Source organism: Ailuropoda melanoleuca, chromosome 14 (assembly GCF_002007445.2).
Source record: "Ailuropoda melanoleuca isolate Jingjing chromosome 14, ASM200744v2, whole genome shotgun sequence".
Lineage (NCBI taxonomy): Eukaryota > Metazoa > Chordata > Mammalia > Carnivora > Ursidae > Ailuropoda > Ailuropoda melanoleuca.
The window spans coordinates 82,006,850-82,020,188 of record NC_048231.1 but is presented as its reverse complement, the minus strand read 5'-3'; the positions used below and the strand labels follow the sequence as shown (position 1 = coordinate 82,020,188).

The 13,339-nt window shown below is 39.5% G+C and overlaps 1 protein-coding gene across 5 annotated transcripts in view; it reads left to right on the top strand.

Moving 5' to 3' along the window:
* Positions 1 to 13,339, top strand: part of DYM (dymeclin) — a 334,558-nt gene that overhangs the window by 104,366 nt on the left and 216,853 nt on the right. The gene's annotated exons all lie outside the window — the stretch shown is intronic.

The window sequence follows — 13,339 nt, the reverse complement described above, 5'->3', positions numbered from 1 at the left end:
AGCAGAGCACCTGACATCTGTGGACTGTCAGTAAATACTTGCTGTACGTACTGAAATATACTGAACACTAAGAACTTGTCTACACTCCAGATAGAGTGAACTCAGTTTATAATAACATGTCTGTCATTTATTGAGTGTCTTCTGTTTTCCAGTCACTTTAGTAGCTAAGTTGCATACATGGTTTCACCTACCTTTTATTTTTATTTTTTAACATTTTATTGTGGAAAATTTCAAAGATGGGTAAACGTAGAGAGATTGATAGAAAGACCATCTATCCATACCCATCTTTAAGAACTGTTAACATTTTGGGGCACCTGGGTGGCTCAGTTGTTAAGCGTCTGCCTTCGGCTCAGGTCATGATACCAGCGTTATGGGATTGAGCCCCACGTCGGGCTCCCTGCTCAGAGGGAAGACTGCTTCTCCCTCTCCCACTCCCCCTGCTTGTGTTCCCTCTCTCGCTGCCTCTCTCGCTGTCAAATAAATAAGTAAAATCATAAAAAAAAAAAAAAGAACTATCAACATTTTGCTGTTTTTTCCTCATTTATCTGTCTCTTGCTCTTTTAAAAAAACTTTTTTGGAAATAAGTTCATACATGTATAAAAGTTCCAAAAATAAAAGTATTACAAGAAATTATATACCTTTATCCAGGTTGATTTATTATTACCATTTTATCGTATTAGTTTTGTATCTGTATCCCTTCCCTCCTCCTCTTTCATTCTACACACACACAATTTTTTTTTAACCATTTGAGGGTAAGTTATGTGCATCATGGCCCTTTATCTCTAAATACTTGAATGTGTATTTCCTGAAAGGGGCCATCTCTTACACAACCACAGAACACTTAACAACTTCAGTAAATTTAATATTCAACTACCCTTAAAAACAGATGTTTCTTTTTTTGTCAGCAAAAATAAAGAAATGAAGACTTCCTCTGCGTTTTAAAATCTACTTTCTTAATATAGGATCATTTGTGTTGCACCAAAATTGAAATTTTTACAGTTAGGTGTTCATGTAACTAGGCTGCTATTGATGTATCTATCCTAGACTTGCTGTTCCACTATGCAGCACACCCCTGCCCCTTTCAGTTCGTTGTTGCTCCTGCAGTATGTGGTGAGTGCTCGCATGTTGTTTGAATAGAAGGTAGTAAATGAATGGAAGAATTATTAATATATTTTAATGACCACTAGTAAGTTGTTGTTGTTGTTGTTTTTTACAGTTAATGAGAGTAATGAAAATTACTTATATGGATTTTGTTCTTTTTAAAAAAAATGTTTTTAGATGTGTCGAGTGTGATTTATGTCTTTCACTGGAAGTGGTCAGAATCAATTATACATTAATATATTACTTTACCTGGGAGTACCTGTAATACATGCCAGCAAGCCTCTTCATAATTTCACAGCACAAGAAAAAATGATTTCCTTCCTCCTTATAGCTTTTTAGTTTAGATATTTCTCTAATACGCTGGCGAAATGGAAAAAGAACCAGTCGATACGTCACTTTACTATTTAGGGAAGAGTCATACAGTTTTAATTAATGTGGTACTTTTTTAATGAATTGTAGAATTCCAAGATAAGAAGAAATGAGGTTAAAGGTCATGTAATTGCTTCCAAACATGAGCGATCTGCCCGGCACACTTTTAAAAAAATACACGTGTGTGTACTCACACCTTGGAATTTCTAAGTCATTACACGTGTGCTTGGGCCGGGTCATATACATTTTTAATAAACATTCTAGATGATTCTGATATAGCTGGTCCATTTCAGCACCACTCACTTGGTCCAGGTCCCTTTCCAGTGCTTGGCTCTGTTTTGCTGTGGGCCCATCATTGCAGACAGTTGAGCCAGTACTGTTAACCACTGAGCAACGTCTTGTGAGGCAGCTCCGATGGTTTCGGCTGACCTTCTCCTCTTGTATTATCTTGGTTTTGCTTTCTGTTGCTCTCTTCATTGTTTTCTGTTGCTGTATCAGTTTAGCCAGTTTATCCTGAAGTCTGACCGTTACTACAGTACTCCAGCACGAAATGGATCAGAGCCCTAAACTCCCTGATTCTGGACACTGCATTTTTAAAAAATTACTCTAGACTCAAATCTCACTGACTCTTTTGGCAGATAATATTCAGTTATTAATAAATTTTTGTTGGTTTTCATCATCTTCATCTTTTCTATACTTGCAGTTTGATGTCCTGTCTTTCCCCTTCAGGCTTTATACATACAACGTTCAGCGTATCTCAAATATAGTTTTGTTGGGTGTGGTATGGTCCATAATATCAGCTAAAGATAAGATTTTCATTTATTTTCAGCCCTGGATCATCATTAAACACATATTTTGGGGCTTCCTCCTTTATTCAGGGTTATGTCCTTGTCACCATATTGTTACCGGATGGACGTGTTGTGATTCCTTTGTGGAAAGCAGGCCATTTCTGTAGGTGGTGCATGTAAAACAGCAAAGAAAATCAAGGTATTGAGGGATTTTGTGACCTTTCTACAGAGACTAGATTTCATTTCCTGGAACCCTAGGGAGGATTACCAGTGGGGGCACTAGCCGTTTTTTCCCATTTCCCAGGCAGCAGACGTTAGAGTGCATGAGGATTCCCAGTTTCCCCTGACCTGTAGGACTTACCCACAAGGATCTCCATGAGGCGGGAGCTCACAGTCCTCCAGTGGCAGGAGGTTCTGGCCAGGCCTGTTGTGAGTTCACACCAGGGCCCGTGGATTACACCACGGGGACCTCTCAGCGGCCTTCTCTGGCATTCCTGGAAGTCCTTGCGGATAAGGGGAGATTCCGGAGCTTGATATTGAGACTCAGGTAATTTGCGATGGAGTCCCAGCTTAGCATGGATCCTAGACAAATTCTTTAACTCTTCGAATCTCATTATCCTACTTTATAAAGCTGATAAATAAGACTTTTTTCCTACCAGGTTATTGTGAAGAATAAATGAGATGTTGTGTATAAAAACACTTCTAAAACTATGCACCATCTATCCTCATGTAAATAACTTTTCCTTTAACCTGCATTGAAGCTCTGCGGCTTCTTGTTAAAATTAAAATAATCTAAAAGAAAGTAAATTTAATTAGATGAAATGAGTGATCAGAAAATCTCTGATAAACTTATGTAAGACAGTTTAAAAATTTAAGAGAATATCTTTTTGGTCTGTTCAAACTTTAAAATTTATGTAAAAAATGTTTTGAAACACCAGCAATGTTTTTGCTCTTTCTCCAACTGGCTTTTCATTTTATGTGGTGGAGAATTTGGCCAATGACGGTCAGAAAGGAAAATTTGATTGTTGAATAGATACTGCCAACAAGGGATTTCTCCTTGCTTCCTAAATGAACTTGCCTTGACAACAATTGCTATGGTACCATTTCTTATTCACTAATTTAACTGAAATGATTATATTTTCTTTTTAATTGTTTGTGAAATTAGCCAAAGATTTTAATATAAAAAGACTTAATGCTGACCTATTTTGAATTGTGAAAAATATTTCAAGCATTCAACTAATCAAAGATATCAGTAGTATTGGTAGTCTTAGTTATCATTTGTAAAGCAATTGATACTTAATTCTTTAATCTGTAAGTGTGTCACCTCCCCTGTTAAAGATGTTCTGCAAAGCAAATGACTGAAAACCCTTACCTCTCTGATTTGTGATGTGATGGAACAGGGTGCGTGGTAGTGACAGATAGATCACCTTGCTATAACAAAATACCACAGCCTGGATGGCTTGAACAACAGATAGCTCTTGCTTCAGTACCAGGGTCTGGAAAAATCTAAGATCAAAGTGCTGGCGGGTTTAGTTTTTGATGAGGGCCCTCGACCTGGCTTGCAGATGGTCAAGCTGTATTTTCACATGGTGAAGAGAGAAAGCTCTAGTGTCTCTTTCTCTTCTTATAAAGGCATTAATCCCAACACGGGGTATCTACTCTCATGACCTCGTCTAGATCTAATCACCTCCCAAAGGCCTCACCTTCTGTTACCATCACATTGGGGTTTGGGGCTTTGATATAGGAATTTTAGGGGGGCACATTCAGTTCATAATTGGTATTAAGGTCATCCTGGAATTCCTCTCACTGAAATTCTGTGTGGGAGGCCACTGGTCTCTTGTAGGTTGATAGCTAAGACATCTTTCAGTGCCAGTCATTCTTTGTTTTAAACCACAGTCCTGCTTATGGTGTGGCCAAAGCAGATCACTCACAGCCTATCCCAACCTCACATATGTGGTGTGTGTGTGTTTTAAGGGCATTCCAGAATGTATAAGGAGCCCCTCCAAATATAATTCTGTGATTGAAACAGATTATTTTCGGGCACCTGGCTGGCTCAGTTAGTAGAGCATGTGACTCTTGATATTGGGGTTGTAGATTCAAGCCCCATGTTGGACATAGATTACTTAAAAATAAAATGTTAAAACCACAACAACCAGAAAGAGATTGTTTTCTTTTCTGATTTTGGAGGCTACCATTTACATTGACCTTTGGAGGGACTGGCTCTAGATTTTGATAATTGGAATTATGGAAGAGGAACAAGTGTGAGACTGGCTGTTGGTATCAGGCAGACCTGGAACTGAATGCCAGTCCTGCAGTCTATCAGCTAGGTGTTCTTAGGCTGTTTAACCTCTTAGTGACTCGTATTAGTCATGGTAAAATGAGGATAGTGACTTCCTTTGTAGGGCTGCTGAGGCGATCAAATGAGCAAAAGAGCCAGACACCTAGTAGGTACACAGAAATGGTCACTACTACGTAATGAACATTACATAGTAATATTTAAAAGATAACTTTTGTTTAAAAAATAGTTTTGGGAAAAACCAGTGATTTTATAGTGATTTAGAAGTTTATTCAGATTTCTAATGTAAATAAATTATGAAAATATATGCTATTTGGTTTTTAAAGAGACTTCAGATAGTCACTAAAAGAATTACTGATTATGTTGAATATTTAATACTGTGAGAAAGAAAAACATAACATTTACTTAGTTTTTCTTTTGATGCTATCCTTTTTTGACCTTGTCTTTTCTTATATTTGCAAGCTTTTTAATTGCCCCTGATGCCTAAAAAAAGAGTAAAGCAAGGAAGGGTTGACCTTGAAATTTCTTGTATTTTTTTCCTTATAAGACAAAGCTGTAATGTGATTATAACTGACTATTTAATGTTTTAAAGAGCCAACCCTAATTAAATGTGTTCTGCCAAACTGCGCTTTCCATCACAAGTACTGAGGTTTTACACAATAACTTCTGATATATGGCTTTTCCATTTGAATGAGCCATCAAAAATGTTTTTTTTTCCTTTGCTTGCGGTGGTGGGTGTCGCAGCCAAATTGTAAGGCCAAAGTTGTGATTATTTGTTTAGGCAAATGCTGTAGTAGAGAAATTAATAAAGTAGAATTTGAAGATTAAAACTCCTATCTCTCCCGGTTACTTTTATTGAGAAAGTTATTGAATTCATTACGAAAGGTATGCTACGCGATAGTTGTAATTTATTTTATGTGATGGTTATTTTTCTGTTCAGTTTTGGCTTTTTCGGGGCTGACTCACTGAAAGAAAAACTACAGTAAGAGAAAAAGTATGTGGCACTCGGAAACGGGCATAGTTGTGAAAACATTTCTAATTAAAGCACTTTGAACTTTCAGAAAAAGAAAGTGCTTTATAAACAATAATTTTATTCTCAGTCCATTTTTACTTGGAATGATTTGGTAGATTTTATATACCAGGTGAAAGAATGGCTTTTTCCTCCTCCTTAATTTTCAGGGCTGAACTTATTTTGTGATTTATAAAATAGAGTTAATTTCATTTTGCTGGTTCCTTGGAGAGGTTCCGTGCAGGGATACATGGAACATTTAGGTTAATATCTGCAACCCAAAAGCCTGTATGTTGTTGTAGAGTAGTAACATAAGCTATTTCACTTTTAATTGTTCTCTGAAAAAAATACTATTTCAGATTTTAGACTTTTGAGAAGGTGTTTACTAAATGATATTCATTGGAAGTGATATAGTGTCAAAATAATAGTTTTGACTTCTCTTTTATCCTCATAATTTGCTGACAGCCACTCCTCAGGCAGTTTCCAGAAATGGCTTTGAAAGTCAGTATGCCAGCCCTCTATGCTCATTTCCTTCTCAACAGATTGGAAGGGAAGATTGAGGCCTCTTTCATGCTACAAATAGTTGGGAAACAAATTCATTCATATTCACAGGGAAGATTATAGAATAAAGCAGTCAATTTCAGATGAAATCCTAGGAATAAATTTCTAAGGCTTGCTATACGTGTTGTTTCTTAAGCACCAATTTAACTTGTTTTTAAGACTTCTGTGATAAAATTTATTGTATTGTGGAATTTAAAAATATTAAAGATTTGAAAAATAAGAATATTAAAATTGTGGCATCCCGGTTTTTTGAGAAGGTAAATCTTATTTCAAAAATGAAGCAATTAAAATGGATTTGCTTTAAAACTTTAATTTTTTCACAGCCAAGTGAGTGTAACTTTTATTAAGCAGCTGTTTTAATTTACATTAATTTCAGCATGGATGTTGGACCAGATTCAAAGGCTGATCTGTTTAAGGTTACTTGCTGACAAAATTTGTGAATGGTAATAAAATGCTCATAAATTATATTTGGTATAGTTTTGAGACCACCTTTTACCTGAGTAAATAATATTTTAAAGTTTAGCGTTAGGAGTTATTCAAAGACTCCCTTTTAAAATGTGTCTGCAGCTTACTTTGAAAGTTTTGTATCTCTCTCAGCCTTTACCTATTCATGAAAATGAAATGATGATTCCTTGCAGAATTCTAGCAAGTATCTCTTTGTTTTTCTTCTCTTGTACTTGTTTATAGTCTTTGTGAGCCAGACCCTGGTCCTAGAAGGCTCACTGAATCCAGTTGGATGAATGGTGGTGAGCAAGAGGGAGGTACCATTCGTTGTGGTGCCCAGGAGTCTCCAGACTCACTTCTGCGGGACACAGGGGCCCTGCCTTTGCAGGGGCCAGGCAAAAGAAAGGGAGGGAGAGAAGCAGCCAGCCATCCTCCCCAGCAGTATAGCGGTGGGGAAAGACAGATGTGAGCTGGAGACCAGGCCCTGCCTTTTACCAGTTGTGTCACTTTGATTCAGTTACTTTACTTCATTGAATCCTAATTTCCTCATTTTCAGAATGGAATTTAGAATCTCTTTACCAGGTGGGCTTTTGTTACATTGACATAACATATATACGACAAGTAGTAAGTAAGTGTCTAGAACATGCTAAATGCTAAACCTGCCATTTACCATTTATCTTCATCTTTTCTCCCTCCTCTCCTGTGTCAATTTATCTAGTTTTCTAAACACCTTACGTACTTTTGTCTTATGTTTCCCGTTCCCTCAGCCTTTCTCCTTAAAAATTAAGGCCCCCTCCCCTTGCCTAGATGATTAAAAAGGATAATGAGCACATGTAGCAGCATCCTCTTTAACATTCTTAACCATAACTTTGTCCAACTGGAAGCCTTGCTGGCTCTCAGTACCATTTTGGGGGCCACTTGGTGCACAAGCAAGCCAAGTTGAGATAATTTCGCAATTAAAAATCTCATAAGTTGCTGAATTACATATTTTCGTAGTCTGACGTATTATACTTTCACAGTCCTGATGCTATGGATTGAGGGTGAATGTGGGAATATTTTAAACTTGTCTTTTTAAAACTTTCTAATAGTACTTCCTATGCGTTTTTGATGTTACTCAATTCTTGACTCCCAGTTTATCTTAGAAAATATAGAGAAACTGACAGATACCAGCTTTAAGAGAGGAGTTCTTTTCAATAGTAATTATTCTAAAGTGTAAAGCTTTTCCGGAATATTTCTAAAAGTAAAAATAATTTTGCCTGTGTACATATTTATATTGCTCACGAGATGGTGCTGTTTGAATAAATAATAATTTGTGGGTTTATCTACTCTTTACTTTTCGAGACCATTTCTAGACTGTCCCAGTTTGCTCCGCTACCACAGGAGTCTTCCTACCTGAGCAGGAAGCCATTGGAACCATGGTTGTATCTGCTAGCCATCCCACCAGAAGCAGAAAGAAAAATGGCTTCTCTGTTCCTTTCCCCTTCCTGTCTCCTGCCAGTGTCTCCCATTGTCTGCTCTAATCTGAAGCCAGCAGGCAAAGGAGTTTGGAAAATAAGAGCTTGTAGGTTTTGGCCCCCTACGCTACGGATCAGAGATGAGAGGGGTGGAAATGAGAGCCAACAGACAGTAAGTGGCTACTACTGTGATCCTTCTTTTACAGAGATTATTTAATTTTCCCAAAGTCACAAGTCAGTAGGTGGTGAGGCTGGGCTTTAAAATTATGTGTGTAAACTAGCTATATATGCCCGTGAGTGTGTGTTTATAAAAAATCTTTAAAACATTACTGCACAAAGAGCATTAGCGGTAATGAATATTTAAACAGATAAGCTATAATTCTATCACTGTGTAACACATCAGCGGTTTCCATTTTTCTCATTCTTTTTCAGTCCTTATCTCTCTGTATATGTATATATTTGCATATAGCAAATTAAATGTTAAAGTAGGAGACACCTAAGATGTGCATATACTGCCAAGTTTTATTTTGTCGTTAGGGTGCATTATGAAAATAAAATAGCATTCCTATATACTTGAGAAGTTTGATACCTAACGAGGAAAGGTACAATTTAAATCCAAGCGGTAACTTTTGTTAATTTCATTCCTGAGTTGGTCAAATCAGGAAGCAGGCAGATTCTTGTCGTACTACAGCCAAAGTTATTTACCTCCTCCTTTTGCTGCATGATGAGTAGCACATGCTTTGAGGCATCCTGTTGCTTGTGTGGTTTTTTGTTGTTGTTTTGTTTTGTTTTTTTTAAAGATGTCTAGGGGCTCCTGGGTGACTCAGTCAGTTAAGCATCCGACTCTTGATTTCTGCTCAGGTCATGATCTCAGGGTCCTGGGATCGAGCCCCCCATTAGGCTCCATGCTCAGTGGGGAGTCTGCTTGAGATTCTCTTTCCCCATCTCCCTCTGCTGCGCCCCCGTGCATGCGTGCTCTCTCTCTCAAATAAATAAATCTTAAAAAAAAAAGAAAAGGGTGTCTTGGTAAATCTACCAGTGTTTCTGCCAGTTCTCATGTTGTTCATAAACTCACTGGTTTATCTGGACACAGTTTCCCCTGAGCTAAGTTACACAAAGGGCTCAAAAAGTCAGGGTATGTCCAACAAACTCACTGTTCCCTCATCTCAAGTAGGAGGGGCGTGTTTAGGGGACATCGTAAAGGTTTATTCAAATATGGTATGACACTGACTGCTAGTTTGTCTCCTCCCCCATTTTAGCTGACTACATGGATGGCAAGAATAGGTCACATTTCTCAGAGCCTTTTGCAACCCTGTATGGTCTGCATTTTGGCCAAGGGAATGTAAGCAGAGGTGATATGGGCAAACTTGCAGGTAGAGTTCTTAAAGAGAATGCGCGTACTTATCTCTGTCCTGTTGACTTGAATGAAAATGTGATGGCTGGAGCTGGTTTAGCCATTGTTGGACCATGAGTAAACTTAGGAATGCAGACCATACAGAGTGGAACAACAAGAGAATATCATGGCTTTCAACCATCATGGAGCAAAATACAACTCTGCTGCACCTACTTTTAGACTTTTATTGAAACCATTATTACACAGGTCTGTTACTGTGATTCACCTTAATCTTAATTTACACTTGGGTGATAATGTATATGGATGAAGACAAGGCAGTGGTATAATAAACCAGCTTTCTAGGATGGGTTATTTGTAGGAGTTATCATCAGAACATAGTGACCAGAAAACAGTGGGATGAGATAGAACCTTGTATTTCTCCCTCTCTACAAGTCACTTTTGGTGCCTGTTCCCCCAGCATTTTTGCTATACTCTTCACAAACTACAACGTTTTAATAGTTTTTTTTGAGGTGGGGAGGGGTAGAGATATAGAGATAGAGAGGGGGAGAGAAAGAGAGAGAATCCTAAGCAGACTCCACACCCAGCATGGAGCCCATGTGGAGCCTGAGATCACAACCTGAGCCGAAATCAAGAGTCGGAGGCTTAACCAACTGAGCCACTTAGGCATCCCACAAATTACAGCATTTAGTTCAGAGTGTAAGAAAGAACAAAACAAAAACAGTTACACAAAGAATCGTCTTTGTTGTTAAACAGATTTGAATTCTGCCATAGTAATTCATTCATTGTTGAGAAAACCATTAGAGCTATTAACAGTGCTTTTTTAGCCTAGTTGTAATAGCTGAGGCAAATGAGTACACAACCTTAAGGATGTAGGAGTTTGTCAGAAGCCACTTGGCACACACTCAGGTTTTTTTATATATATATGTGTGTGTGTGTGTGTGTGTGTGTGTGTGTGTGTGTGTGTGTATATATATAGTTTTTTAAAGGTTTTATTTATTTGTCAGAGAGAGAGCAAGAGAGAGCACAAGCAAGGGGAGCAGCAGGCAGGGCAGGCAGAGCAGGGAGCCTGATGCAGGACTCGATCCCAGGACCCCGGGATCATGACCTGAACTGAAGGCAGATGCTTAACCAACCGAGCCACCCAGGCGTCCCCTCGGGTTTTATATTTTATCTTATAAATGAATGCACGTTAAGTTATACCTCAGTGAGCACATCCATGTTTGTTTCATTTCTATTAAGATGCAGTTCTATGCCAGTTCATTGACTTAATTAACTTCCTTGAAATCTTTGTGTAAAATTAATAGTTCAGGAAAAAATACCATGTCTGTTTTCTGACCTTGCTTATTCCTAGCACATCATGGACCATCTCCAAGAGTTCATGCATCCCAGTTGCAGAAGTAGCAGATATGTGATTTGAGCCTCATGGCATTTCTTACCACACTGGATTTTTCTTTCTGCCTTGAGTGGTGTGATACATTGCAAAAAGCCTGAAACCAGGATTTAACCCTGCTAGTTGTGTAATCTGGGGGTGGTTGTGGAGATCGTTAAACCTCTACTTTCTGGTAGCTTTTGTGATCAGCAGTTTTATTTTGTTGTGTACATGTCTCTGCTGTTCTCTTTACTTCTGAAATTCTTGTCACTCATACATTGGACCTTCTTATTCTGTTCTTCAAATCTCTTTCTCTTAGAATGCTGTTTCTTTGCATTTGGGTAATAGCGGATTTATCTTTTAGTTCACTAATTTTCCTACTGTATTTGATCTTCTGTGAGATCCTTTCATTGAAGCTTTCTAATGTTGGAGTTATAACATAGGTACAATAAAGTACAGAATCTTAAATATACAACTTCATGCAGATTTAAGTGAAAGGTTGAATAAGGTGAGGCCTGGTAAGATGGAAGTTGTTCTGTCAAGAATCATTTAGGTGGGGTGGTGTTCAGCAAGCTAATTAGGGTGGGTTGAGGGGAGCATGAGAGTCAGAGCATAGGCAGATAACTAACACAGCAGCTGGAAGGGAAGGGGACATGGATTCTAGAGAGGTTTTTTTGTTTGTGTTGTTTTTGACTGGGAAATGGCACAATGTGTTTGTATACTTTGATGGAAATGATTCATTTCAGTTCTGCAGGTATTATTAAGTGTCTCCTTTTCATAGAGGCTCCATACTGTCAGAGGTGGAGGAACTGATAACTCCCACAGATAGGAGAAGGGTTATCTCATTCCTTTTATAGCAATGAAGATAGAGTATGTACGTGTTGATGCAGATGGGTTTGTAGATCTTAAGGTGGAAGGACAGGGAGTTCTCTCATTACGTGGGAGCGAGCTGAGCGTGGAGATTAGGGATTGTTGGAGGTGGTAAAGAGAGAGCTGTAGGGGAGTAAATCCCCCTAGGAGACTGGAGGAATGGAGTAGGATTGCCGGACTGAGCTTAGGGTTCCCTGGAAATTTGTGGTGATGAACTTAGAGCAATTGGAATGGTGTGTGTTGCTCTTTAGCTGTGTAGATCCGCTCGGGGACGTGGAGTCGGTGGAAGGTCGGGTTTCATCAAGGTTGGTGTTTTGCTAGGCGAATCTGATGGAAGAGGAGAGGAGTGGGGGAGGTGCAAAGAGAATACAGGGGTGCAGGAGAGCAATCCTGGTCGGGTTTCCATCAAGGTTGGTGTTTTGCTAGGCGAATCTGATGGAAGAGGAGAGGAGTGGGGGAGGTGCAAAGAGAATACAGGGGTGCAGGAGAGCAATCCTGGTGCCATCCACAGAATCTTAGCTGGATGAGGAGGGAAGCAAGGACCTGGGGAGCGGTGATGGATGTTGAAAAGGTGATAGACATGATAAGGTCAGAAGTTGTGTGTGTCTCGTACTGGAGGAGCTGACCTGGAAAGCTGGGAGGCCGTAGCCAGGGAGCAGAATGCACGGCTTCAGGGGTTGAATCTTATATAATCTTATATAATGGTCATTCTTTGGTGTGAACGTCAGAAAGGACTTGAATTCTTGGCCTGCTTGGGGCCCTTCCGAATTGGGCAGTGGAGCGAGCATTGCTAGAGAAGTGTTGTCCTCCTCGCAGCCTGTCCTCTTCCCAGCCTTACCTCACTGCACGCCTCCATCCAGAGCTCTAGGTACGCAGAAGGGTCGTGCTTGACTAGCTCATTCCATGCACTGAAATGCCTTCCTCCTCTCCACCTGCAGCCCTGCCCCTCAGCTGCACACCCCAGGTCACAGACAGCTGCTTCTGGAAGCTCTCCTGGGAATGCCCCAGCAGAGCTAAATCTTTTTTCCCATGCGACTGTGTGACACTCTCAGTACATCGTGTTACGACGACACTCCTGCGTGTCTCCTCTCTTAGGGTGGCAGGCACCCTGAACGTAGTGCCGACAGTGTATTCCTTGAAGAATCTAAGCATGCTTGCCAAAGAGATAATTTAGGAAATGTTTATTCATCGTAAGAAAGGGGCAAAGTGCCCAGGAGAGATGATTCCTTAGGGGGAAGTCAAGAAAAGGCACATGCATTACCAAGATGGACGGAAGGTAGGAGGACCAAAAAGACAATCCACACGAAAACAACAAAAATATATAGGGTTCTGATCTATGGTTAGGTTTAAGTTGGTAATTCACAGTTAAGGCCAGAGGCTGCCTTTAGTGTTTTGGAGCCAGAGAGGCAGTGAGGGTAGTGGGTGAGAGTATCTGCCTTAGACTCAGAGTGACGTGGGTGCAGATCTGCTTAGCTGGTATTATTTGAGTAAGGAACTTAGCTTTGAGTTTAACTTATCTGTAGAATTGGGCGAATTAATGACAGTGCTTGGTGAGGTTTTAATGTGGTAATTCGTGTAGGTCATCATTAAACGGCAGAAACTGCTTTTTCTTCCTCCTTAATTTCCTTCTCTTCTGTCATGCCCCCCTCCCCTCACAGTCCCTGGAGTATGGTAGTCTTTAAACATTATTGATCATCCATCCCATCAGTATAACCTTTTATATA